Source organism: Primulina tabacum, chromosome 10 (genome assembly GCF_025594145.1).
Source record: "Primulina tabacum isolate GXHZ01 chromosome 10, ASM2559414v2, whole genome shotgun sequence".
Classification (NCBI taxonomy): Eukaryota; Viridiplantae; Streptophyta; class Magnoliopsida; order Lamiales; family Gesneriaceae; genus Primulina; species Primulina tabacum.
Window position 1 is genome coordinate 39,728,765 of NC_134559.1, and position 23,296 is coordinate 39,752,060.

The following is a 23,296-nucleotide window of genomic DNA, read 5'->3' on the forward strand; positions in this document are numbered from 1 at the left end:
TACTTGTTGACAGACGATTTTCGCTCAAATCATCTGAATCTCGATCGGGACCATATAAGACATGTGAAATCAACGTAGCTCGGGCACTGCCGGATTTGGACAAAACTGTAGGCTAATTTGATTGTAAACGGGCAAACGAACGAGACTCATTACTACGCAATGAGCTGACGAGATTTTAGCCGAATTCCTTCTCTAAGACCCTTTAATTTGCGATTTTCCGCTTCTGTTGAGCTTCCGTTTCCTCGAGAAATCCGCTTAGGAAGTTCGAAATTCGATTACGATTCCATTTTATTGTATCCCAAGCATAATAATAGCTTGACATTCGCTATTTTCTTATTCTTATTTTTTTTCTATTTTCTGGGAACATTTAGCGATTTTTGTTGTCGTGAGCCGGTTTTGTGCGGAAGGGTATGACGCAGATTACTCCGGAAACAGTTACTCATTAAAAACAATTATTTCGACTGTTTTAGCCATAATTTACGTAAATGGTCACGACACGAGGACTTCTCAGAGAGGTCACCCATCCTAGCTCTGCCATCGCGCCAGAACGCTTAACTTCATGGTTCTGTTTAGGAGAGAACAGTGCCGCGTGTTGTCCATCGCCGCCCGCTCCATACGTACTCGAGGGATATAAGAATAAACATCCCACTCAATGTCCGGTGCGATCATACCAGCACTAATGCACCGGATCCCATCAGAACTCCGAAGTAAAGCGTGCTTGGGCGAGAGCAGTACTAGGGTGGGTGACCCCCTGGGAAGTCCTCGTGTTGCACCTCTTTTCGTGTTTTTCTATTTTTGATTACTTGTTGACAGACGATTTTCGGCTATAATCATCTGAATCTCGATCGGGACCAGATAAGACATGTGAAATGAAAGTAGCTCGGGCAAGAGCAGTACTAGGATGGGTGACCCCCTAGGAAGTACTCGTGTTACACCCCTTTTCGTGTTTTTCTAATTTTGATTACTTGTTGAAAGACGATTTTCGGCTCAAATCATCTGAATCTCGATCGGGACCAGATAAGACATGTGAAATCGACGTAGCTCAGGCACTGCCGGATTTGGACAAAATTGTAGGTAAATATTATTGTAACAGAGCAAACGAACGAGACTCATTACTTCGCAATGAGCTGGCGAGATTTTAGCCGAATTACTTCTCTAAGACCTCTAATTTGCAATTTTCTACTTCTGTTAAGTTTCCGTTTCCTCGAGAAATCCGCTTAGGAAGTTCGAAATTCTATTCTGGTTCCATTTTATCGTATCACAGGCATAATAATAGCTTTACATTCGCTATTTTCTTCTTCTTATTTTTTTTTCTATTTTCTGCGATTATTTAGCGATTTTTGTTGTCATGAGCCGCTTCTGTGCGGAAGAGTATGACGCAGATTACTCCGGAGACGGTTAACTCATTAAAACAATTATTTCGACTGTTTTATCCATAATTTACGTAAACGGTCGCGACACGAGGACTTCCCAGGGAGGTCACCCATCCTAGCTCTGCCATCGCGCCAGAACGCTTAACTTCATAGTTCTGATTGGGCGAGAGCAGTGGCGCGTATTGTCCATCGCCGCCCACTCCACACGTACTCGAGGGATATAAGAATAAACATCCCACTCAATGTCGGGTGCGATCATACAACACTAATGCACCGGATCCCATCAGAACTCCGAAGTTAAGCGTGCTTGGGCGAGAGCAGTACTAGGATGGTAACCCCCTGGGAAGTCCTCGTGTTGCACCCCTTTTCGGGTTTTTCTAATTTTGATTACTTGTTGACAGACGATATTCGGCTCAAATCATCTGAATCTCGATCGGGACCAGATAAGACATGTGAAATCAATGTAGCTCGTGCACTGCCAGATTTGGACAAAATTGTAGGCTAATTTGATTGTAAACGGGCAAATGAACGAGACTCATTACTCAGCAACGAGATGGCAAGATTTCAGTCCAATTCCTTCTCTAAAACCCTCTAATTTGCGATTTTCCGCTTCTGTTAAGCTTCCGTTTCCTCGAGAAATCCGCTTAGGAAGTTCGAAATTCGATCCGGTTCCATTTTAACGTATCCAGGCATAATAATAGCTTTACATTCGCTATTTTATTCTTCTTATTTTTTTTCTATTTTCTGCGAACATTTAGCGATTTTTTTTGTCATGAGCCGGATCTGTGCGGAAGGATATAACCCAGATTACTTCGGAGACGGTTAACTCATTAAGAACAATTATTTTGACTATTTTTTTCCATAATTTACGTAATTAGTCGGGACACGAGGAATTTCCAGGGAGGTCACCCATCCTAGCTCTGCCATCGCGTCAGAACGCTTAACTTCGTGGTTGTGATTGGACGAGAGCAGTGCCGCGTGTTGTCCATCGCCGCCTGCTCCACACGTACTCGAGGGATATAAGAATAAACATCCCACTAAATGTCGGGTGCGATCATACCAGCACTATTGCACCGGATCCCATCAGAACTCCGAAGTTAAGCGTGCTTGGGCGAGAGCAGTACTAGGATGGGAGACCCCCAGGGAAGTCGTCGTGTTGCACCCCTTTTCGTGTTTTTCTATTTTTGATTGATTACTTTTTGACAGACGATTTTCGGCTCAAATCATGTGAATCTCGATCGGATCAGATAAGACATGTGAAATCAACGTAGCTCGGGCACTGCCAGATTTGGACAAAATTGTAGGCTAATTTGATTGTAAACCGGCAAACGAACGAGACTAATTACTCCGCAATGAGATTGCAAGATTTCAGTCGAATTCCTTCACTAAAACCCTTTAATTTGCGATTTTCCGCTTCTGTTAAGCTTCTTTTTCCTCGAGAAATCCGCTTAGGATGTTTGAAATTCGATTCCGGTTCCATTTTATCGTATCCCAGGCATATTAATAGCTTTACATTCGCTATTTTCTTCTTCTTATTTTTTTTCTAGTTTCTGGTAACATTTAGCGATTTTTGTTGTCGTGAGCCGGTTCTGTGCGGAAGGGTATGACGCACATTACTCCGGAGATGGTTAACTCATTAAAAATAATTATTTCGACTGGTTTATCCTTAATTTACATAAACGGTAGCGACACGAGGACTTCCCTGGGAGGTCACCCATCCTAGCTCTGCCATCGCGCCAGAACACTTAACTTCATGGTTCTGATTGGGCGAGAGCAATGCTGCGTGTTGTCCATCGCCGTCCGCTCCACACGTACTCGAGGGATATAAGAATAAACATCCCACTCAATGTCGGGTGCGATCATACCATAACTAATGCACCGGATCCCATCAGAACTCCGAAGTTAAGAGTGCTTAGGCGAGAGTAGTACTAGGATGGGTGACCCCCTAGAAAGTCCTCGTGTTGCACCCATTTTCGTGTTTTTCGATTTTTGATTGATTACTTGTTGACAGACGATTTTCGGCACAAATCATCTGAATCTCGATCGGGATCAGATAAGACATGTGAAATCAACGTAGCTCGGGCACTGCCAGATTTGGACAAAATTGTAGACTAATTTGAATGTAAACTGGCAAACGAACGAGACTCATTACTCCGCAATGAGCTAGCGAGATTTTAGCCGAATTCCTTCTCTAAGACCCTCTAATTTGCGATTTTCCGCTTCTGTTAAGCTTCCGTTTCCTCGAGAAATCCGCTTAAGAAGTTCGAAATTCGATTCCGCTTCCATTTTATCGTATCTCAGGCATAATAATAGCTTTACATTCGCTATTTTCTTCTTCTTATTTTTTTTTTCTATTTTCTGGGAACATTTAACGATTTTTGTTTGTCGTGAGCCGGTTCTGTACGGAAGGGTATGTCACAGATTACTCCGGAGACGGTTGACTCATTAAAAAAAATATTTCGACTGTTTTATCCATAATTTACGTAAACAGTCGCGACACGAGAACTTCCCAGGGAGGTCACTCATCCTAGCTCTGCCATCGCGCCATAACGCTTAACTTCATGGTTCTGATCAGGCGAGAGTAGTGCCGCGTGTTGTCCATCGCCGCCCGCTCCACACGTACTCGAGGAATATAAGAATAAACATCCTACTCAATGTCGGGTGCGATCATACCAGCCCTAATGCACCGGATCCCATAAGAACTTCGAAGTTAAGCGTGCTTGGGCGAGAGCAGTACTAGGATGGGTGACCCCCTCGGAAGTCCTCGTGTTGCACCCCTTTTCGTGTTTTTCTATTTTTGATTGATTAATTGCTGACAGACGATTTTCGGCTTAAATCATCTGAATCTCGATCGGGACAAGATAAGACATGTGAAATCAACGTAGCTCGAGGACTCACAGATTTGGAAAAAATTTTAGGCTAATTTGATTGTAAACGGGCAAACGAACGAGACTCATTACTCCGCAATGAGCTGGCGAGATTTCAGCCGAATTCCCTCTCTAAGACCCTCTAATTTGCGATTTTCCGCTTTTGTTAAGCTTCCATTTCCCCGAGAAATCCGCTTAGAAACTTCGAAATTCGATTCCGGTTCTATTTTATCGTATCCGAGGCATAATAATAGCTTTACATTCGCTATTTTCTTCTACTTATTTTTTTTCTATTTTCGGGGAACATTTAGGGATTTTTGTTGTCGTGAGCCGGTTCTGTGTGGAAGCGTATGACGCAGATTACTCCGGAGACGGTTAACTCATTAAAAACAATTATTTCGACAGTTTTATCCATAATTTACGTAAACGGTCGCGACATAAGCACTTCCCAGGGAGGTCACTCATCCTAGCTCTGCCATCGCGCCGGAACGCTTAACTTCATGGTTCTGATTGGGCAAGAGCAGTGCCGCGTGTTGTCCATCGCCGCCCGCTCCACACGTATTCGAGGGATATAAGAATAAGCATCCCACTCAATGTCGGGTGGGATTATACCAGCACTAATGCACTGGATCCCATCCGAACTCCGATGTGAAGCGTGCTTGGGCGAGAGCAGCACTAGGATGAGTGATCCCCTGGGAAGTCCTCATGTTGCACCCCTTTTCGTGTTTTTCTATTTTTGATTGATTATTTGTTGACAAACGATTTTCGCCTCAAATCGTCTGAATCTCGATCGTGATCAGATAAGACATGTGAAATCAACGTAGCTCGGGCACTGCCAGATTTGGACAAAATTGTAGGCTAATTTGATTGTAAACGGGCAAACGAACGAGACTCATTACTCCGCAATGAGCTGGCGAGATTTTAGCCGAATTCCTTCTCTAAGACCCTCTAATTTGCGATTTTCCGCTTCTGTTAAGCTTCCGTTTCCTCGAGAAATCCACTTAGGAAGTTTGAAATTCGATTTCGGTTCCATTTTATCGTATCCGATGCATAATAATAGCTTTACATTCACTATTTTTTTCTATTTATTTTTTTCTATTTTCTGGGAACATTTAGCGATTTTTGTTGTCGTGAGCCGGTTCTGTGCGGAAGGGTATGACGCAGATTACTCCGGAGACGGTTAACTCATTAAAAAAAATATTTCGACTGTTTTATCCATAATTTACGTAAACAGTCGCGACACGAGAACTTCTCAGGGAGGTCACTCATCCTAGCTCTGCCATCGCGCCATAACGCTTAACTTCATGGTTCTGATCAGGCGAGAGTAGTGCCGCGTGTTGTCCATCGCCGCCCGCTCCACACGTACTCGAGGGATATAAGAATAAACATCCCACTCAATGTCGGGTGCGATCATACCAGCACTAATACACCGGATCCCATCAGAACTCCGAAGTTAAGCGTGCTTGGGCGAGAGCAGTACTAGGATGGGTGAACCCTTGGGAAGTCCTCGCGTTGCACCCCTTTTCGTGTTTTTCTATTTTTGATTGATTACTTGTTAACTGACGATTTTCGGCTCAAATCATATGAATCTCGATCGGGATCAGATAAGACATGTGAAATAAACGTAGCTCGGGCACTGCCGGATTTGGACAAATTGTAGGCTAATTTTATTGTAAACGGGCAAACGGACGAGACTCATTATTCCACAATGAGCTGGCGAGATTTTATCCGAATTCTTTCTCTAAGACCCTCTAATTTGCGATTTTCCGCTTCTGTTAAGCTTCTATTTCCTCGAGAAATCCGCTTAGGAAGTTCGAAATTCGATTCCGGTTACATTTAGTCGTATCCCAGGCATAATTATAGCTTTACATTCGCTATTTTCCTCTTCTTATTTTTTTTTCTATTTTCTGGTAACATTTAGCGATTTTTGTTGTCGTGAGCCGGTTCTGTGCGGAAGGGTATGACACAGATTACTCCGGAGACGGTTAACTCATTAAAAACAATTATTTCGACTGTTTTATCCATAATTTACATAGACGGTCGCGACACGACGACTTCCCAGGGAGGTCACCCATCCTAGCTCTGCCATCGCGCCAGAACGCTTAACTTCATTGTTTTGATTGGGCGAGAGTAGTGACGCGCGTTGTCAATCGCCGCCCGCTCCACATGTACTCGAGGGATATAAGAATAAACATCCCACTCAATGTAGGGTGGGTGCGATCATACCAGTACTAATACACCGGATCCCATCAGAACTCCGAAGTTAACCGTGCTTGGGCAAGAGCAGTACTAGGATGGGTGAGACCCCTTGGAAAGTCCTCGTGTTGCACCCTTTTCGTGTTTTTCTATTTTTGATTGATTACTTGTTGACAGACGATTTTTGGCTCAAATCATCAGAATCTCGATCGGGGCCAGATAAGACATGTGAAATCAATGTTGCTTGGGCATTGCCAGATTTGGATAAAATATTGGGCTAATTTGATTGTAAACGGGCAAACGAACGGGTTACTCCGTAATGAGCTGGCGAGATTTTAGCCGAATTCCTTCTCTAAGACCCTTTAATTTGCAATTTTCAGCTTCTGTTAAGCTATCGTTTCCTCGAGAAATCCGCTTAGGAAGTTCGAAATTCGATTCCGGTTCCATTTTATCATATCTCGAGCATAATTATAGCTTTACATTCGCTATTTCTTCTTTTTTATTTTTTTTCAATTTTCTGGGAATATTTAGCGATTTTTGTTGTCGTGAGCCTGTTGTTTGCGGAAGGGTATGACGCATATTACTCCGTAGATTGTTAACTCATTAAAAACTATTATTTCGACTGTTTTAGCCATAATTTACGTAAACGATCACGACACGAGGACTTCTCAGGAAGGTCACCCATCCTAGCTCTGCCATCGCGCCAGAACGCTTAACTTCATGGTTCTTATTGGGCGAGAGCAGTGCCGCGTGTTGTCCATCGCCGCCCGCTCCTTATGTACTCGAGGAATATAAGAATAAACATCCCACTCAATGTCTGGTGCGATCATACCGGCACTAATGCACCGGAGCCCATCAGAACTCCGAAGTTAAGCGTGCTTGGGCGAGAGCAGTACAAGGATGGGTGACCCCCCAGAAAGTCCTCGGGTTGCACCCCTTTTCGTGTTTTTAAATTTTTGATTGATTATTTGTTGACAGACGATTTTCGGCACAAATCATCTGAATCTCGATCGGGACAAGATAAGACATGTGAAATCAACGTAGCTCGGGCACTGCCGGATTTGGACAAAATTGTAGGATAATTTTATTGTAAACGGGCAAACGAACGAGACTTATTACAACGCAATGAGCTGGCGAGATTTTAGCCGAATTCCTTCTCTAAGACCCTCTAATTTGCGATTTTTCGCTTCTGTTAAGCTTTTGTTTCCTCGAGAAATCCGCTTAGGAAGTTCGAAATTCGATTCCGGTTACATTTAGTCGTATCCCAGGCATAATTATAGCTTTACATTCGCTATTTTCTTCTTCTTATTTTTTTTCTATTTTCTGGGAACATTTAGCGATTTTTGTTGTCGTGAGCCGGTTCTGTTCGGAAGGGTATGACACAGATTACTCCGGAGACGGTTAACTCATTAAAAACAATTATTTCGACTGTTTTATCCATAATTTACGTAAACGGTCGCGACACGAGGACTTCCCAGGGAGGTCACTCATCCTAGCTCTGCCATCGCGCCAGAACGCTTAACTTCATGGTTCTGATTGGGCGAGAGCAGTTCCGCGTGTTGTCCATCGCCGCCCGCTCGGCACGTACTCGAGGAATATAAGAATAAACATCCCACTCAATATCAAGTGCGATCATACCAGCACTAATGCACCGGATCCCATCAGAACTTCGAAGTTAAGCGTGCTTGGGCGAGAGCAGTACTAGGATGGGTGACCCCCTCGGAAGTCCACGTGTTGCACCCCTTTTCATGTTTTTCTATTTTTGATTGATTAATTGCTGACAGACGATTTTCGGCTCTAATCATCTGAATCTCGATCGGGACAAGATAAGACATGTGAAATCAACGTAGCTCGGAGACTGACAGATTTGGACAAAATTGTAGGCTAATTTGATTGTAAACGTGCAAACGAACGAGACTCATTACTCCGCAATAAGCTGGCGAGATTTTAGCCGAATTCCTTCTCTAAGACGCTCTAATTTGCGATTTTTCGCTTCTGTTAAGCTTCCGTTTCCTCGAGAAATCCGCTTAGGAAGTTTGAAATTCGATTCCGGTTCCATTTTATCGTATCCGAGGCATAATAATAGCTTTACATTCCCAATTTTTTTCTACTTACTTTTTTCTATTTTCTGGGAACATTTAGCGATTTTTGTTGTCGTGAGCCGGTTCTGTGCGGAAGGGTATAACGCAGATTACTCCGGAGACGGCTAACTCGTTAAAAACAATTATTTCGACTGTTTTATCCATAATTTACGTAAACGGTCGCGACACGATGACTTCCTAAGGAGGTCACCTATCCTAGCACTGCCATCGCGCCAGAACGCTTAATTTCATGGCTCTGATTGGGCGAGAGCAGTGCCGCGTGTTGTCCATCGCCGCCCGCTCCTCACGTACTCGAGGGATATAAGAATAAACATCCCACTCAATGTCGGGTGCGATCATACCAGCACTAATACACCGGATCCCATCAGAACTCCGAAGTTAATCGTGCTTGGGCGAGAGCAGTACTAGGATGGGTGACCCCTTGGGAAGTCCTCGCGTTGCACCCCTTTTCGTGTTTTTCTATTTTTGATTGATTACTTGTTAACTGACGATTTTCGGCTCAAATAATCTGAATATCGATCGGGACCAGATAAGACATGTGAAATAAACGTAGCTCGGGCACTGCCGGATTTGGACAAATTGTAGGCTAATTTTATTGTAAACGGGCAAACGGACGAGACTCATTATTCCACAATGAGCTGGCGAGATTTTATCCGAATTCTTTCTCTAAGACCCTCTAATTTGCGATTTTCCGCTTCTGTTAAGCTTCTATTTCCTCGAGAAATCCGCTTAGTAAGTTCGAAATTCGATTCCGGTTACATTTAGTCGTATCCCAGGCATAATTATAGCTTTACATTCGCTATTTTCCTTTTCTTATTTTTTTTTCTATTTTCTGGTAACATTTAGCGATTTTTGTTGTCGTGAGCCGGTTCTGTGCGAAAGGGTATGACACAGATTACTCCGGAGATGGTTAACTCATTAAAAACAATTATTTCGACAGTTTTATCCATAATTTAAATAAACGGTCGCGACACGAGGACTTCCCATGGAGGTCACCCATCATAGCTCTGCCATCGCGCCAGAACCTTAACTTCATTGTTCTGATTGGGCGAGAGTAGTGACGCGTGTTGTCCGTCGCCGCCCGCTCCACATGTACTCGAGGGATATAAGAAAAAACATCCCACTCAATGTAGGGTGCGATCATACAAGTACTAATACACCGGATCCCATCAGAACTCCGAAGTTAAGCGTGCTTGGGCAACAACAGTACTAGCATGGGTGACCCCTTGGGAAGTTCTCTTGTTGCACTCCTTTTCCTATTTTTTTATTTTTGATTGATTACTTGTTGACAGACGATTTTTGCCTCAAATCATCAGAATCTCGATCGGGACTAGATAAGACATGTGAAATCAATGTAGCTCGGGCATTGCCAGATTTGGACAAAATATTAGGCTAATTTGATTGTAAACGGGCAAACGAACGGGTTACTCCGCAATGAGCGGGCGAGATTTTAGCCGAATTCCTTCTCTAAGACCCTCTAATTTGCGATTTTCCGCTTCTGTTAAGCTTCCGTTTCCTCGAGAAATCCGCTTAGGAAGTTTAAAATTCGATTCCGGTTCCATTTTATCGTATCTAAGCATAATAATAGCTTTACATTCGCTATTTCTTCTTCTTATTTTTTTTCAATTTTCTGGGAACATTTAGCGATTTTTGTTGTCGTGAGTCGGTTCTTTGCGAAAGGGTATGACGCAGATTACTCCGGAGACGGTTAACTCATTAAAAACAATTATTTCGACTGTTTTATGTATAATTTACGTAAACGGTCGCGACACGAGGACTTCTCAGGGAGGTCACCCATCCTAGCTCTGCCATCGCGCCAGAACGCTTAACTTCATTGTTTTGATTGGGCGAGAGTAGTGACGCGCGTTGTCAATCGCCGCCCGCTCCACATGTACTCGAGGGATATAAGAATAAACATCCCACTCAATGTAGGGTGGGTGCGATCATACCAGTACTAATACACCGGATCCCATCAGAACTCCGAAGTTAACCGTGCTTGGGCAAGAGCAGTACTAGGATGGGTGAGACCCCTTGGGAAGTCCTCGTGTTGCACCCTTTTCGTGTTTTTCTATTTTTGATTGATTACTTGTTGACAGACGATTTTTGCCTCAAATCATCAGAATCTCGATCGGGACTAGATAAGACATGTGAAATCAATGTAGCTCGGGCATTGCCAGATTTGGACAAAATATTAGGCTAATTTGATTGTAAACGGGCAAACGAACGGGTTACTCCGCAATGAGCGGGCGAGATTTTAGCCGAATTCCTTCTCTAAGACCCTCTAATTTGCGATTTTCCGCTTCTGTTAAGCTTCCGTTTCCTCGAGAAATCCGCTTAGGAAGTTTAAAATTCGATTCCGGTTCCATTTTATCGTATCTAAGCATAATAATAGCTTTACATTCGCTATTTCTTCTTCTTATTTTTTTTCAATTTTCTGGGAACATTTAGCGATTTTTGTTGTCGTGAGTCGGTTCTTTGCGAAAGGGTATGACGCAGATTACTCCGGAGACGGTTAACTCATTAAAAACAATTATTTCGACTGTTTTAGTCATAATTTACGTAAACGATCACGACACGAGGACTTCTCAAGAAGGTCACCCATCCTAGCTCTGCCATCGCGCCAGAACGCTTAACTTAATGGTTCTTATTGGGAGAGAGCAGTGCCGCGTGTTGTCCATCGCCACGCGCTCCTTATGTTCTCGAGGAATATAAGAATAAACATCCCACTCAATCTCCGGTGCGATCATACCGGCACTAATGCAACGGATCACATCAGAACTCCGAAGTTAAGCGTGCTTGGGCGAGAGCAGTACTAGGATGGGTGACCCCCTGGGAAGTCCTCGTGTTGCACCCCTTTTCGTGTTTTTTAATTTTTGATTGATTATTTGTTGACAGACGATTTTCGGCTCAAATCATCTGAATCTCGATCGGGACCAGATTAGACATGTGAAATCAACGTAGCTCGGGCACTGCCGGATTTGGACAAAATTGTAGGCTAATTTTATTGTATACGGGCAAACGGACGAGACTCATTAATACGCAAAGTGCTGGCTAGATTTTAGCCGAATTTCTTCTCTAAGACCCTCTAATTTACGATTTTCCGCTTCTGTTAAGCTTCCGTTTCCTCGAGAAATCCGCTTAGGAAGTTCGAAATTCGATTCCGGTTCTTTTTTTTCGTATCCCAGGCATAATAATAGCTATACTTTCGCTATTTTCTTCTTCTTATTTTTTTTCTATTTCTTTGGAACATTTAGCGATTTTTGTTGTCGTGAGCCGGTTCTGTGCGGAAGGGTATGACGCATATTACTCCGGAGACGGTTAACTCATTAAAAACAATTATTTCGACTATTTTATTCATAATTTCCGTAAACGGTCACGACACGAGGACTTTCCAGGGAGGTCACCCATCCTAGCTCTGCCATCGCGCCAGAACGCTTAACTTCATGGTTCTTATTGGGTGAGAGCAGTGCCGCGTGTTGTCCATCGTCGCCCGCTCCACACGTACTCGAGGGATATAAGAATAAACATCCCACTCAATGTCGGGTGCGATCATACTAGCACTAATACACCGGATCCAATCAGAACTCCGAAGTCAAGCGTGCTTGGGCGAGAGCAGAACTAGGATGGGTGACCCCTTGGGAAGTCCTCTTGTTGCACTCCTTTTCGTGTTTTTCTATTTTTGATTAATTACTTGTTGACAGACGATTTTCGGCTCAAATCATCTGAATCTCGATCCGGACCAGATAAGACATGTGAAATCATTGTAGCTCGGGCATTGCCAGATTTGAACAAAATATTAGGCTAATTTGATTGTAAACGGGCAAACGAACGGGTTACTCCGCAATGAGCTGGCAAGATTTTAGCCGAATTCCTTCTCTAAGACCCTATAATTTGCGATTTTCCGTTTTTGTTAAGCTTCTGTTTCCTCGAGAAATATGCTTAGGAAGTTCGAAATTCGATTCCTTCGCTATTTTTTTCTTCTTATTTTTTTCTATTTTCTGGGAACATTTAGCGATTTTTGTTTTCGTGAGCCGGTTCTGTGCGGAAAGGGTATGACGCAGATTACTCTGGAGATGGTGAACTCATTAAAAACAATTATTTCGTCTGTTTTAGCCATAATTTACGTAAACGGTCACGACACGAGGACTTCTCAGGAAGGTCTCTCATCCTAGCTCGGCCATCGCGCCAGAATCCTTAACTTCATGGTTCCTAATGGGCGAGAGCATGCCGCGTGTTGTCCATCGCCACCCGCTCTACATGTACTCGAGGGATATAAGAATAAACATCCCACTCAATGTCAGGTGCTATCATACCAGCACTAATGCATCGGATCCCATCAGAACTCCGAAGTTAAGCGTGCTTGGGCGAGAGCAGTACTAGGATTGGTGACCCTCTGGGAAGTCCTCGTGTTTCACCCCTTTTCGTGTTTTTCTATTTTTGATTGATTACTTGTTGACAGACGATTTTTGGCTCAAATCATCTGAATCTCGATTGAGACCAGATAAGACATGTGAAATCAACATAGCTTGGGCACTGCCGGATTTGGACAAAATTGAAGGCTACTTTAATTGTAAACGGGCAAACGAACGAGACTCATTACTCCGCAATGAGCTGGCGAGATTTTAGTCGAATTCCTTCTCTAAAACCCTCTAATTTTCGATTTTTCGCTTCTGTTAAGTTTTCGTTTCTTCGAGAAATCCGCTTAGGAAGTTCGAAATTCGATTCCGGTTCAATTTTTTCGTATCCCAGGCATAATAATAGCTTTACATTCGCTATTTTCTTCTTCTTATTTTTTTCTATTTCTTTGGAACATTTAACAATTTTTGTTGTCGTGAGCCGGTTCTGTGCGGAAGGGTATGACGAAGAATAATCCGGAGATGGTTAACTCATTAAAAAAAATTATTTCGACTGTTTTATCCATAATTTACATAAACGATCGCGACACGAGGACTTCCCATGGAGGTCACCCATCCTAGCACTGCCATCGCGCTAGAACGCTTAACTTCATGGTTCATATTGGGCGAGAGCAGTGCCGCGTGTTGTCCATCGCCGACCGCTCCACACGTACTGAATAAGAATAAACATCCCACTCAATGTTGGGTGCGATCTTACCAGCACTTATGCACCGGATCCCATCATAACTCCGAAGTTAAGCGTGCCATGGCGAGAGCAGTACTAGGATGCGTGACCCCCTGGGAAGTCCTCGTGTTGCACCCCTCTTCGTGTTCTTAAATTTTTGATCGATTGCTTGTTGACAGACGATTTTCGGCTCAAATCATCAGAATCTCGATCGGGACGAGATAAGACATGTGAAATCAACGTAGCTCGGGCACTGCCGGATTTGGACAAAATTGTAGGCTAATTTGATTGTAAACGGGCAAATGAACGAGACTCATTACTGCGAAATGAGGTGGCGAGATTTTAGCCGAATTCCTTCTGTCAGACCCTGTAATTTGCGATTTACCGCTTTTGTTAAGCTTCTGTTTCCTCGAAAAATCTGCTTAGGAAGTTTGAAATTTGATTCCGGTTCCAATTAGCGATTTTTGTTGTCATGAGCCGGTTCTGTGCGGAATAGTATGACGCAGATTACTCCGGAGACGGTTAACTCATTAAAAACAATTATTTCGACTGTTTTATCCATAATTTACGTAAACGGTCGCGACACGAGGTTTTTCCATCGAGGTCACCCATCCTAGCTCTGCTATCGCGCCAGAACGGTTAACTTCATGGTTCAGATTGGGCGAAAGTAGTGCCGCGTATTGTCCATCGCCGCCCGCTACACACGTACTCGAGGAATATAAAAATAAACATCCCACTCAATGTCGGATGCAATCACACGAGCATTAATGCACCGGATCCCATCAGAACTCCGAAGTTAATCGTGCTTGGGCGAGAGGAAGTCCTCGTGTTGTACACCTTTTCGTGTTTTTCTATTTTTGATTACTTGTTGACAGACGATTTTCGGCTCAAATCATCTGAATCTCGATCGGGACCAGATAAGACATGTGAAATCAACGTAGCTCAGGCACTGCTGGATTTGGACAAAATTGTGACCTAATTTGATTGTAAACGGGCAAACGAACGAGACTCATTACTTCGCAATTAGCTGACGAGATTTTAGCCGAATTCCTTCTCTAAGACCCTCTAATTTGCGATTTACCGCTTATGTTAAGTTTTCGTTTCCTCGAAAAATCCGCTTAGGCAGTTCGAAATTCGATTTCAGTTCCATTTTATCGTATCCCTGGCATAATAATAGCTTTACATTCGTTATTTCCATCTTTTTTTATCTATTTTTTGGGAACATTTATCGATTTTTGTTGTCGTGAGCAAGCTCTGTGCGGAAGGGTATGACGCATATTACTCCGGAGACTGTTAACTCATTAAAAACAATTATTTCGACTGTTTTAGCCATAATTTACGTAAACGGTCGCGACACGAGTACTTCCCAGGGAGGTCACCCATCCTAGCTCTGTCATCGGGCCAGAACGCTTAAATTCATGGTTCTGATTGAGCGAGAGCAGTGCCGCGTGTTGTCCATCGCCGTCCGCTCCACACGTACACGAAGGATATAAGAATAAACATCCCACTCAATGTCGGGAGCGATCATACCAGCACTAATGCACCAGATCCCATCAGAACTCCGAAGTGAAGCGTGCTTGGGCGAAAGCAGTACTAAGATGGGTGACCCGACCACCTGGGAAGTCCTGGTGTTTTACCCCTTTTCGTGTTATTCTATTTTTGATTACTTGTTGACAGACGATTTTCGGCTCAAATCATATGAATCTCGATCAGGACCAGATAAGACAAGTGAAATCAACGTAACTCGGGCACTGCCGGATTTGGACTAAATTGTAGGCTAATTTGATGGTAAACGGGGGCAAACAGACGAGACTCATTACTCCGCAATGAACTGGCGAGATTTTAGCCAAATTCCTTCTCTAAGACCCTCAAATTAGCGATTTTCCGCTTCTGTTAAGCTTGCGATTCCTCGAAAAATTTGCTTAGGAAGTTCGAAATTCGATTCCGGTTCCATTTTACCGTATCACAGGCATAATAATAGCTTTACATTCGCTATTTTCAACATATTTTTTATTCTATTTTCTGGGAGCATTGAGCGATTTTTGTTGTCATGAGCCGGTTCTGTGCTGAAGGGTATGACGCAGATTACTCCGGAGACGGTTAACTCATTAAAAACAATTATTTCGACTGTTTTATCCATAATTTACGTAAACGATCGCGACACGGGGACTTACCATGGAAGTCACCCATCATAGCTCTGCCATCGCGCCAGAAAGCTTAACTTCATGGTTCTGATTGGGTGAATGCAATGCCGCGTGTTGTCCATCGTCGCCCGCTCCACACGTACTCAAGGGATATAAGAATAAACATCCCACTCAATGTCGGGTGCGATCATACAATCACTAATGCACCGGATCCCATCAGAACTCCGAAGTTAAGCGCGCTTGGGCGAGTGCAGTACCAGGATGGGTGACCCCCTGGGAAGTCCTCGTGTTTTACCCCTTTTCGTGTTTTTTAATTTTTTATTGATTGCTTGTTGACAGACGATTTTCGGCTCAAATCATCTGAATCTCGATCGGGACCAGATAAGACATGTTAAATCAACGTAGCTCGGGCACTGCCGGATTTGGACAAAATTGTAGGCTAATTTGATTGTAAACGGGCAAACGAACGAGACTCATAACTACGCAATGAGGTGGCGAGATTTTAGCCGAATTCCTTCTCTAAGTCCTTGTAATTTGCGATTTACCGCTTCTGTTAAACTTCCGTTTCTTCGAAAAATCTGCATAGGAAGTTTGAAATTCGATTCCGGTTCCATTTTATCGTATCTCAGGCATAATAATAGCTTTACATTCGCTATTTTCTTCCTCTTATTTTTTTCTATTTTTGTGGAACATTTATCGATTTTTGTTGTCGTGAGCCGGTTCTGTGCGGAAGGGTATGACGCAGATTAATCCAGAGACGGTTAACTCATTAAAAACAATTATTTCGACTGTTTTATCCCTAATTTACGTAAACGGTCGCGACACGAGGACTTCTCAGGGAGGTCACCCATCATAGCTCTGCCATCACGCCAGAATGCTTAACTTCATGGTTCTGATTGGGTGAAAGCAGTGCCGCGTGTTGTCTATCGCCGCCCGCTCCACACGTACTCGAGGGATATAAGAATAAACATCCCACTCAATGTCAGGTGCGATCATACGAGCACTAATGCACTGGATCCCATCAGAACTCCGAAGTTAAGCGTGCTTGGGCGAGAGAAGTACTAGGATTGGTGACCCCCTGGGAAGTCCTCGTGTTGTACTCCTTTTCGTGTTTTTCTTTTTTTGATTACTTGTTGACAGACGATTTTCGGCTCAAATCATCTGAATCTCTATCGGGACCAGATAAGACATGTGAAATCAACGTAGCTCGTGCACTGCTGGATTTGGACAAAATTGTGACCTAATTTGATTGTAAACGGGCAAACGAACGAGACTCATTACTTCGCAATGAGCTGGCGAGATTTTAGACGAATTCCATCTCTAAGACCCTCTAATTTGCGATTTACCGCTTCTGTTAAGCTTCCGTTTCCTCGAGAAATCCGCTTAGGAAGTTCGAAATTTGATTCCGGTTCCATTTTATCGTATCCCAGACATTATAATAGCTTTACATTCGTTATTTTCTTCTTCTTTTTTTATCTATTTTTTTAAAACATTTAACGATTTTTGTTGTCGTGAGCCGTTTCTGTGCGGAAGGGTATGACGTAGATTACTCCGGAGACGGTTAACTCATTAAAAACAATTATTTCGAGTGTTTTAGCCATAATTTACGTAAACGATCGCGACACGAGGACTTCCCATGGATGTCACCCCTCCTAGCTCTGCCATCGCGCCAGAACGCTTAACTTCATTGTTCTGATTGGGCGAGAGCAGTTCCGTGTGTTGTCCATCGTCGCCCGCTCCACACGTACTCAAGGGATATAAGAATAAACATTCCACTCAATGTCGGGTGCGATCATACCAGCACTAATGCACCGGTTCCCATCAGAACTCCGAAGTTAAGCGTGCTTGGGCGAGAGCAGTACTAGGATGGATGACCCCTTGGGAAGTCCTCGTGTTGCACCCCTTTTCCTGTTTTTCTATTTTTGATTACTTGTTGACAGACGATTTTCGGCTCAAATCATCTGAATCTCGATCGGGACCAGATAAGACATGTGAAATCAACGTGGCTCGGGCACAGCTGGATTCGGACAAAATTGTAGGATAATTTGATTGTAAACGGGGGAAAACGGACGAGACTCATTACTCCGCAATGAACTGGCGAGATTTTAGCCAAACTCCTTCTCTAAGACCCTCAAATTAGCGATTTTCCGCTTCTGTTAAGCTTGCGATTCCTCGAAAAATCCGCTTAGGAAGTTCGAAATTCGATTCCGGTTCCATTTTATCGTATCACAGGCATAATAATAGCTTTACATTCGCTATTTTCATCTTTTTTTTTTTATTTTCTGGGAGCATTGAGCGATTTTTGTTGTCATGAGCTGGTTCTATGCTGAAGGGTATGACGCAGATTACTCCGGAGTTGGTTAACTCATTAAAAACAATTATTTCGACTGTTTTATCCATAATTTACGTAAACAATCGCGACACGGGGACTTACCATGGAAGTCACCCATCCTAGCTCTGCCATCGCGCCAGAACGCTTAACTTCATGGTTCTGATTGGGTGAGAGCAGTGCCGCGTGTTGTCCATCGTCGCCCGCTCGACACGTACTCAAGGGATATAAGAATAAACATCCCACTCAATGTCGGGTGCGATCATACCAGCACTAATGCACCGGATCCCATCAGAACTCCGAAGTTAAGCGCGTTTGGGCGAGAGCAGTACCAGGATGGGTGACCCCCTAAGAAGTCCTCGTGTTGCACCACTTTTCTTGTTTTTTAATTTTTTATTGATTGCTTGTTGACAGACGATTTTCGGCTCAAATCATCTGAATCTCGATCGGGACCAGATAAGACATGTGAAATCAACGTAGCTCGGGCACTGCCGGATTTGGACAAAATTGTAGGCTAATTTTATTGTAAACGGGCAAACGGACGAGACTCATTACTCCGCAAAGAGTTGGCGAGATTTTAGCTAAATTCCTTCTCTAAGACCCTCTAATTTGCGATTTACCGCTTCTGTTAAGCTTCCGTTTCCTCGAGAAATCCGCTTATGAAGTTCGAAATTCGATTCCGGTTACATTTTACCGTGTCCCAGGCATAATAATAGCTTTACATTCGTTATTTCCTTCTTATTTTTATCTATTTTTTGGGAACATTTAGTGATAGTTGTTGTCGTGAGCCGGTTCTGTGCGGAAGGGTATGACGTAGATTACTTCGGAGAGGGTTAACTCATTAAAAACAATTATTTCGACTGTTTTAGCCATAATTTACGTAAACAGTCGCGACACGAGGACTTCCCAGGGAGGTCACCATCCTAGCTCTGCCATCGTGCCAGAACGCTTAACTTCATGGTTTTGATTGGGCGAGAGCAGTGCCGCGTGTTGTCCATCGCCGCCCGCTCCAAACGTGCTCGAGGGATATAAGAAGAAACATCCCACTCAATGTCGCGTGCGATCATATCAGCACTAACGCACCGGATCTCATCAGAACTCCGAAGTTAAGTGTGCTTGGACGAGAGCAGTACCAGGGTGGGTGACCCCCTGGGAAGTCCTCGGGTTGCATCCTTTTTCGTGTTTTTCTATTTTTGATTACTTGTTGACAAACGTTTTTTGGCTTAAATCATTTGAATCTCGATCAGAACCAGATAAGACATGTGAAATCAACGTTGCTCGGGCACTGCCGGATTTGGACAAAATTGTAGGCTAATTTGATTGTAAACGGGCAAACGAACGAAACTCATTACTCCGCAATGAGCTGGAAAGATTTTAGCCGAATTCCTTCTCTAAATCCCTCAACTTTGCGATTTTCCGCTACTGTTAAGCTTGCGATTCCTTGAAAAATCCGCTTAGGAAGTTCGAAATTCGATTCCGGTTCCATTTTATCGTATCCCAGGCATAATAATAGCTTTATATTCGCTATTTTTTCCTTCTTATTTTTTTTTTCTATTTTCTGGGAACATGTAGCGATTTTTGTTGTCGTGAGCCGGTTCGGTGCTGAAGGGTATGACGCAGATTACTCCGGAGACGGTTAACTCAATTAAAACAATTATTTTGACTGTTTTTATCCCTAATTTACGTAAACGGTCGCGACACGAGGACTTCCCAGGGAGGTCACCCATCCTAGCTCTGCCATCGCGCCAGAACGCTTAACTTCATGGTTTTGATTGGGCGAGAGCAGTGCCACGTGTTGTCCATCGCCGCCCGCTCCACACGTACTCGAGGGATATAAGAATAAACATCGCACTCAATGTCACGTGCGATCATATCAGCACTAACGCACCGGATATCATCAGAACTCCGAAGTTAAGCGTGCTTGGCCGGGAGAGTACCAGGGTGGGTGACCCCCTGGGAAGTCCTCGTGTTGCATCCTTTTTCGTGTTTTTCTATTTTTGATTACTTGTTGACAGACGATTTTTGGCTCAAATCATTTGAATCTCGATCGGACCAGATAAGACATGTGAAATCAACGTAGCTCGGGCACTGCCGAGTTTGGACAAAATTGTAGCCTAATTTGATTGTAAATGGGCAAACGAACGAGACTCATTGCTCCGCAAAGAGCTGGCGAGATTTTAGCCGAATTCCTTCTCTAAGACCCTCTAATTTGCGATTTACAGTTCTTGTTAACGTTTTGTTTCCTCGAAAGATCCGCTTAGGAAGTTTGAAATTCTATTCTAGTTCCATTTTATCGTATCCCAAGCATAATAATAGCTTTACATTCGCTATTTTATTCTTCTTATTTTTTTACTATTTTTGTGGAACATTTATCGATTTTTGTTGTCGTGAGCCGGTTCTGTGCGGAAGGGTATGACGCAGATTAATCCGGAGACGGTTAACTCATTAAAAACAATTATTTCGATTGTTTTATCCCTAATTTACGTAAACGGTCGCGACACGAGGACTTCTCAGGGAGGTCACCCATCCTAGCTCTGCCATCGCGCCTGAACGCTTAACTTCATGGTTCTGATTGGGCGAGAGCAGTGCCGCGTGTTGTCCATCGCCGCCCGCTCCGCACGTACTCGAGGGATATAAGAATAAACATCCCACTTAATGTCAGGTGCGATCATACCAGCACTAATGCACCGGTTCACATCAGAACTCCGAAGTTAGGCGTGCTTGGGCGAGAGCAGTACTAGGATGGGTGACCCCCTGGGAAGTCCTCGTGTTGCTCCCCTTTTCGTGTTTTTCTATTTTTGATTACTTGTTGACTGACGATTTTCGGCTCAAATCATCTGAATCTCGATCGGGACCAGATAAGACATGTGAAATGAACGTAGCTCGGGCACGGCTGGCTTTGGACAAAATTGTGACCTAATTTGATGGTAAACGGGGCAAACGAATGGAGACTCATTGCTTCGCAATTAGCTGGCGAGATTTTAGCCGAATTCCCTCTCTAAGAACCTCTAATTTGCGCTTACAGCTCTGTTACGCTTCCGTTTCTCGAGAAATCTACTTAAGCAGTTCGAAATTCGATTCCGGTTCCATTTTATCGTATCCCAGGCATAATAATAGCTTTACATTCGCTATTTGTTATTCTTATTTTTTTTCTATTTACTGGGAACATTTAGCGATTTTTGTTGTCGTGAGCGGTTCTGTGCGGAAGGGTATGACGCAGATTACTCCAGAGACGGTTAACTCATTAAAACAATATTTCGACTGTTTTTACTCCATAATTTACGTAAACCTTCGTGACACGGGACTTCCTAGGGAGGGTCACCCATCCTAGCTTTTGCCATCGCGCTTAGAACGGTTCACTTCATGGTTCTGATTGGGGGAGAGCAGTACCGCGTGTTGTCCATTGCCGTCCGCTTCACACGTACTAGAGGGATATAAGAATAAACATCCACTCAATGTCGGGTGCCATCATAACAGCACTAATGCACCGGATCCCATCTGAACTCCGAAGTTAAGCGTACTTGGGCGAGGGGCACTACTAGGCATGGGTGACCCCTTTGGGAATCCTCGTGTTGCACACCTTTCGTGTTTTTCTATTTTTAAATGATTACTTGTGATGACGATTTTAGGCTCAAATCATTTGAATCTCGATCGGTACCAGATAAGACATGTGAAATCAACGTTAGCTCGGGGGCCAGAGTGCCAGATTTGGACATAAATGTAGGTCAATTTGATTGTAAACGGGGCAAACGAACGACGACTCATTACTCGGCAAAGAGCTGGCGAGATTTTAGCCGAATTCCTTCTCTAAGACCCTCTAATTTGCGATTTTCTTTTCTGTTAAGTTTCTGTTTCCTCAGGTCCCATCAAAACTTCGAAGTTAAGCGTGAATGGGCGAGAGCATTACTAGGATGGGTAACCCCCTGGGAAGTCCTCGTGTTGCACCCCATTTGTGTTTTTCAATTTTTGATTGATTACTTGTTGACAGATGATTTTCGTTCAAATCATCTGAATCTCGATCGGACCAGATTAGATATGTGAAATCAACGTAGCTCGGGCACTGTCGGATTTGGACAAAATGTAGGCTAATTTGATTGTAAACGGGCAAACGAACGAGACTCATTACTCGGCAATGAGCTGGCGAGATTTTAGCCGAATTCCTTCTCTAAGACCCTCTAATTTGCAATTTCCTCCTCTGTTAAATTTCTGTTTCCTCGAGAAATCCGCTAAGGAAGTTCGAAATTCGATTCGGTTTTATTTATCGTATCCCAGGCATAATAATAGCTTTACATTCACTATTTCTTCTTCTTATTTTTTTTCTATTTTCTAAGAACATTTAGCGATTTTTGTTGTCGTGAGCCGGTTCTGTGGGAGGGGGGTATGACGCAGATTACTTCGGAGACGGTTAACTCATTAAAAACAATTATTTCGACAGTTTTATCCATAATTTACGTAAACGATCGCGACACAAGCACTTACCAGGGAGATCACCCATCCTAGCTTTGCCATCGCGCCAGAACGCTTAACTTCTTGGTTCTGATTGGGGGAGAGCAGTACCGCGTGTTGTCCATTGCCGTCCGCTCCACACGTACTAGAGGGTTTAAAGAATAAACATCCCACTCAATGTCGGTTGCCATCATACCAGCACTAATGCACCGGATTCCATCAGAACTCCGAAGTTAAGCGTGCTTGGGCGAGGGCAGTACTAGGATGGGTGACACCCAGAGAAGTCCTCGTGTTGCACCCCTTTTCGTGTTTTCTATTTTTGATTGATTACTTGTTGACTGAGATTTTTGGCTCAAATCATCGAATCGATCGGGACCAGATAAGACATGTGAAATCAAGTAGCTCGGGCAGTGCCGGATTTGGACATAATTGTAGGCCAATTTGATTGTAAACGGGAAAACGAGCGAGACTCATTACTCGGCAAAGAGCTGGCGAGATTTTAGCCGAATTCCTTCTCTAGACCCTTAATTTGCGATTTTCCGCTTCTGTTAAGTTCGAAATCGATTCCGGTTAGGAAGTTCGAATTCGATTCCGGTTCTATTTTATCGTATCCAGGAATAATAATAGCTTTACATTCGCTATTTGTTCTTTTATTTTTTTCTATTTACTGGGAACATTTAGCGATTTTTTGTTGTTGTGAGCCGGTTCTGTACGAGAAGGGTATGAAGCAGATTAATCCGGAGACGGTTAACTCATTAAA

At 43.5% G+C, this 23,296-nt stretch overlaps 23 non-coding genes and 4 pseudogenes across 23 annotated transcripts; all 27 read left to right on the forward strand.

Moving 5' to 3' along the window:
- The first annotated feature begins 657 nt into the window (after positions 1–657).
- LOC142513225 (5S ribosomal RNA) lies at positions 658–776 on the forward strand. The gene has a single exon (XR_012809183.1). It is a non-coding gene; the product is annotated as a 5S ribosomal RNA (ribosomal RNA).
- Positions 777–1,620: 844 nt separating this feature from the next.
- LOC142509034 (5S ribosomal RNA) lies at positions 1,621–1,737 on the forward strand. Its single transcript, XR_012807225.1, has one exon. It is a non-coding gene; the product is annotated as a 5S ribosomal RNA (ribosomal RNA).
- A 682-nt stretch (positions 1,738–2,419) lies between these two features.
- LOC142513904 (5S ribosomal RNA) lies at positions 2,420–2,538 on the forward strand. The gene has a single exon (XR_012809827.1). It is a non-coding gene; the product is annotated as a 5S ribosomal RNA (ribosomal RNA).
- Positions 2,539–3,224: 686 nt separating this feature from the next.
- LOC142506954 (5S ribosomal RNA) lies at positions 3,225–3,343 on the forward strand. Its single transcript, XR_012805224.1, has one exon. It is a non-coding gene; the product is annotated as a 5S ribosomal RNA (ribosomal RNA).
- Positions 3,344–4,032: 689 nt separating this feature from the next.
- LOC142515483 (5S ribosomal RNA) lies at positions 4,033–4,151 on the forward strand. Its single transcript, XR_012811327.1, has one exon. It is a non-coding gene; the product is annotated as a 5S ribosomal RNA (ribosomal RNA).
- Positions 4,152–4,838: 687 nt separating this feature from the next.
- LOC142509646 (5S ribosomal RNA) lies at positions 4,839–4,957 on the forward strand. The gene has a single exon (XR_012807811.1). It is a non-coding gene; the product is annotated as a 5S ribosomal RNA (ribosomal RNA).
- A 685-nt stretch (positions 4,958–5,642) lies between these two features.
- Positions 5,643–5,761, forward strand: LOC142513858 (5S ribosomal RNA). The gene has a single exon (XR_012809782.1). It is a non-coding gene; the product is annotated as a 5S ribosomal RNA (ribosomal RNA).
- A 691-nt stretch (positions 5,762–6,452) lies between these two features.
- Positions 6,453–6,573, forward strand: LOC142508688 (5S ribosomal RNA). Its single transcript, XR_012806892.1, has one exon. It is a non-coding gene; the product is annotated as a 5S ribosomal RNA (ribosomal RNA).
- Positions 6,574–7,254: 681 nt separating this feature from the next.
- Positions 7,255–7,373, forward strand: LOC142508507 (5S ribosomal RNA). The gene has a single exon (XR_012806717.1). It is a non-coding gene; the product is annotated as a 5S ribosomal RNA (ribosomal RNA).
- A 687-nt stretch (positions 7,374–8,060) lies between these two features.
- LOC142515027 (5S ribosomal RNA) lies at positions 8,061–8,179 on the forward strand. The gene has a single exon (XR_012810893.1). It is a non-coding gene; the product is annotated as a 5S ribosomal RNA (ribosomal RNA).
- Positions 8,180–8,865: 686 nt separating this feature from the next.
- On the forward strand, positions 8,866–8,984 carry LOC142513048 (5S ribosomal RNA). Its single transcript, XR_012809015.1, has one exon. It is a non-coding gene; the product is annotated as a 5S ribosomal RNA (ribosomal RNA).
- Positions 8,985–9,670: 686 nt separating this feature from the next.
- LOC142510877 (5S ribosomal RNA) lies at positions 9,671–9,789 on the forward strand (annotated as a pseudogene).
- A 684-nt stretch (positions 9,790–10,473) lies between these two features.
- Positions 10,474–10,594, forward strand: LOC142506840 (5S ribosomal RNA). The gene has a single exon (XR_012805115.1). It is a non-coding gene; the product is annotated as a 5S ribosomal RNA (ribosomal RNA).
- A 679-nt stretch (positions 10,595–11,273) lies between these two features.
- LOC142514785 (5S ribosomal RNA) lies at positions 11,274–11,392 on the forward strand. The gene has a single exon (XR_012810662.1). It is a non-coding gene; the product is annotated as a 5S ribosomal RNA (ribosomal RNA).
- A 687-nt stretch (positions 11,393–12,079) lies between these two features.
- LOC142509419 (5S ribosomal RNA) lies at positions 12,080–12,198 on the forward strand. Its single transcript, XR_012807593.1, has one exon. It is a non-coding gene; the product is annotated as a 5S ribosomal RNA (ribosomal RNA).
- Positions 12,199–12,837: 639 nt separating this feature from the next.
- Positions 12,838–12,956, forward strand: LOC142508583 (5S ribosomal RNA). The gene has a single exon (XR_012806790.1). It is a non-coding gene; the product is annotated as a 5S ribosomal RNA (ribosomal RNA).
- Positions 12,957–13,636: 680 nt separating this feature from the next.
- LOC142509405 (5S ribosomal RNA) lies at positions 13,637–13,755 on the forward strand. Its single transcript, XR_012807580.1, has one exon. It is a non-coding gene; the product is annotated as a 5S ribosomal RNA (ribosomal RNA).
- Positions 13,756–15,133: 1,378 nt separating this feature from the next.
- LOC142512192 (5S ribosomal RNA) lies at positions 15,134–15,257 on the forward strand (annotated as a pseudogene).
- A 683-nt stretch (positions 15,258–15,940) lies between these two features.
- Positions 15,941–16,059, forward strand: LOC142509926 (5S ribosomal RNA). Its single transcript, XR_012808071.1, has one exon. It is a non-coding gene; the product is annotated as a 5S ribosomal RNA (ribosomal RNA).
- Positions 16,060–16,745: 686 nt separating this feature from the next.
- Positions 16,746–16,864, forward strand: LOC142507172 (5S ribosomal RNA). The gene has a single exon (XR_012805434.1). It is a non-coding gene; the product is annotated as a 5S ribosomal RNA (ribosomal RNA).
- A 681-nt stretch (positions 16,865–17,545) lies between these two features.
- Positions 17,546–17,664, forward strand: LOC142513705 (5S ribosomal RNA). Its single transcript, XR_012809636.1, has one exon. It is a non-coding gene; the product is annotated as a 5S ribosomal RNA (ribosomal RNA).
- Positions 17,665–18,344: 680 nt separating this feature from the next.
- Positions 18,345–18,463, forward strand: LOC142517043 (5S ribosomal RNA). The gene has a single exon (XR_012812805.1). It is a non-coding gene; the product is annotated as a 5S ribosomal RNA (ribosomal RNA).
- A 682-nt stretch (positions 18,464–19,145) lies between these two features.
- LOC142507835 (5S ribosomal RNA) lies at positions 19,146–19,264 on the forward strand. The gene has a single exon (XR_012806077.1). It is a non-coding gene; the product is annotated as a 5S ribosomal RNA (ribosomal RNA).
- A 686-nt stretch (positions 19,265–19,950) lies between these two features.
- LOC142511027 (5S ribosomal RNA) lies at positions 19,951–20,068 on the forward strand (annotated as a pseudogene).
- Positions 20,069–20,750: 682 nt separating this feature from the next.
- On the forward strand, positions 20,751–20,869 carry LOC142506850 (5S ribosomal RNA). Its single transcript, XR_012805125.1, has one exon. It is a non-coding gene; the product is annotated as a 5S ribosomal RNA (ribosomal RNA).
- Positions 20,870–21,550: 681 nt separating this feature from the next.
- LOC142512621 (5S ribosomal RNA) lies at positions 21,551–21,671 on the forward strand (annotated as a pseudogene).
- Positions 21,672–22,718: 1,047 nt separating this feature from the next.
- On the forward strand, positions 22,719–22,837 carry LOC142507177 (5S ribosomal RNA). Its single transcript, XR_012805439.1, has one exon. It is a non-coding gene; the product is annotated as a 5S ribosomal RNA (ribosomal RNA).
- Positions 22,838–23,296: the final 459 nt, after the last annotated feature.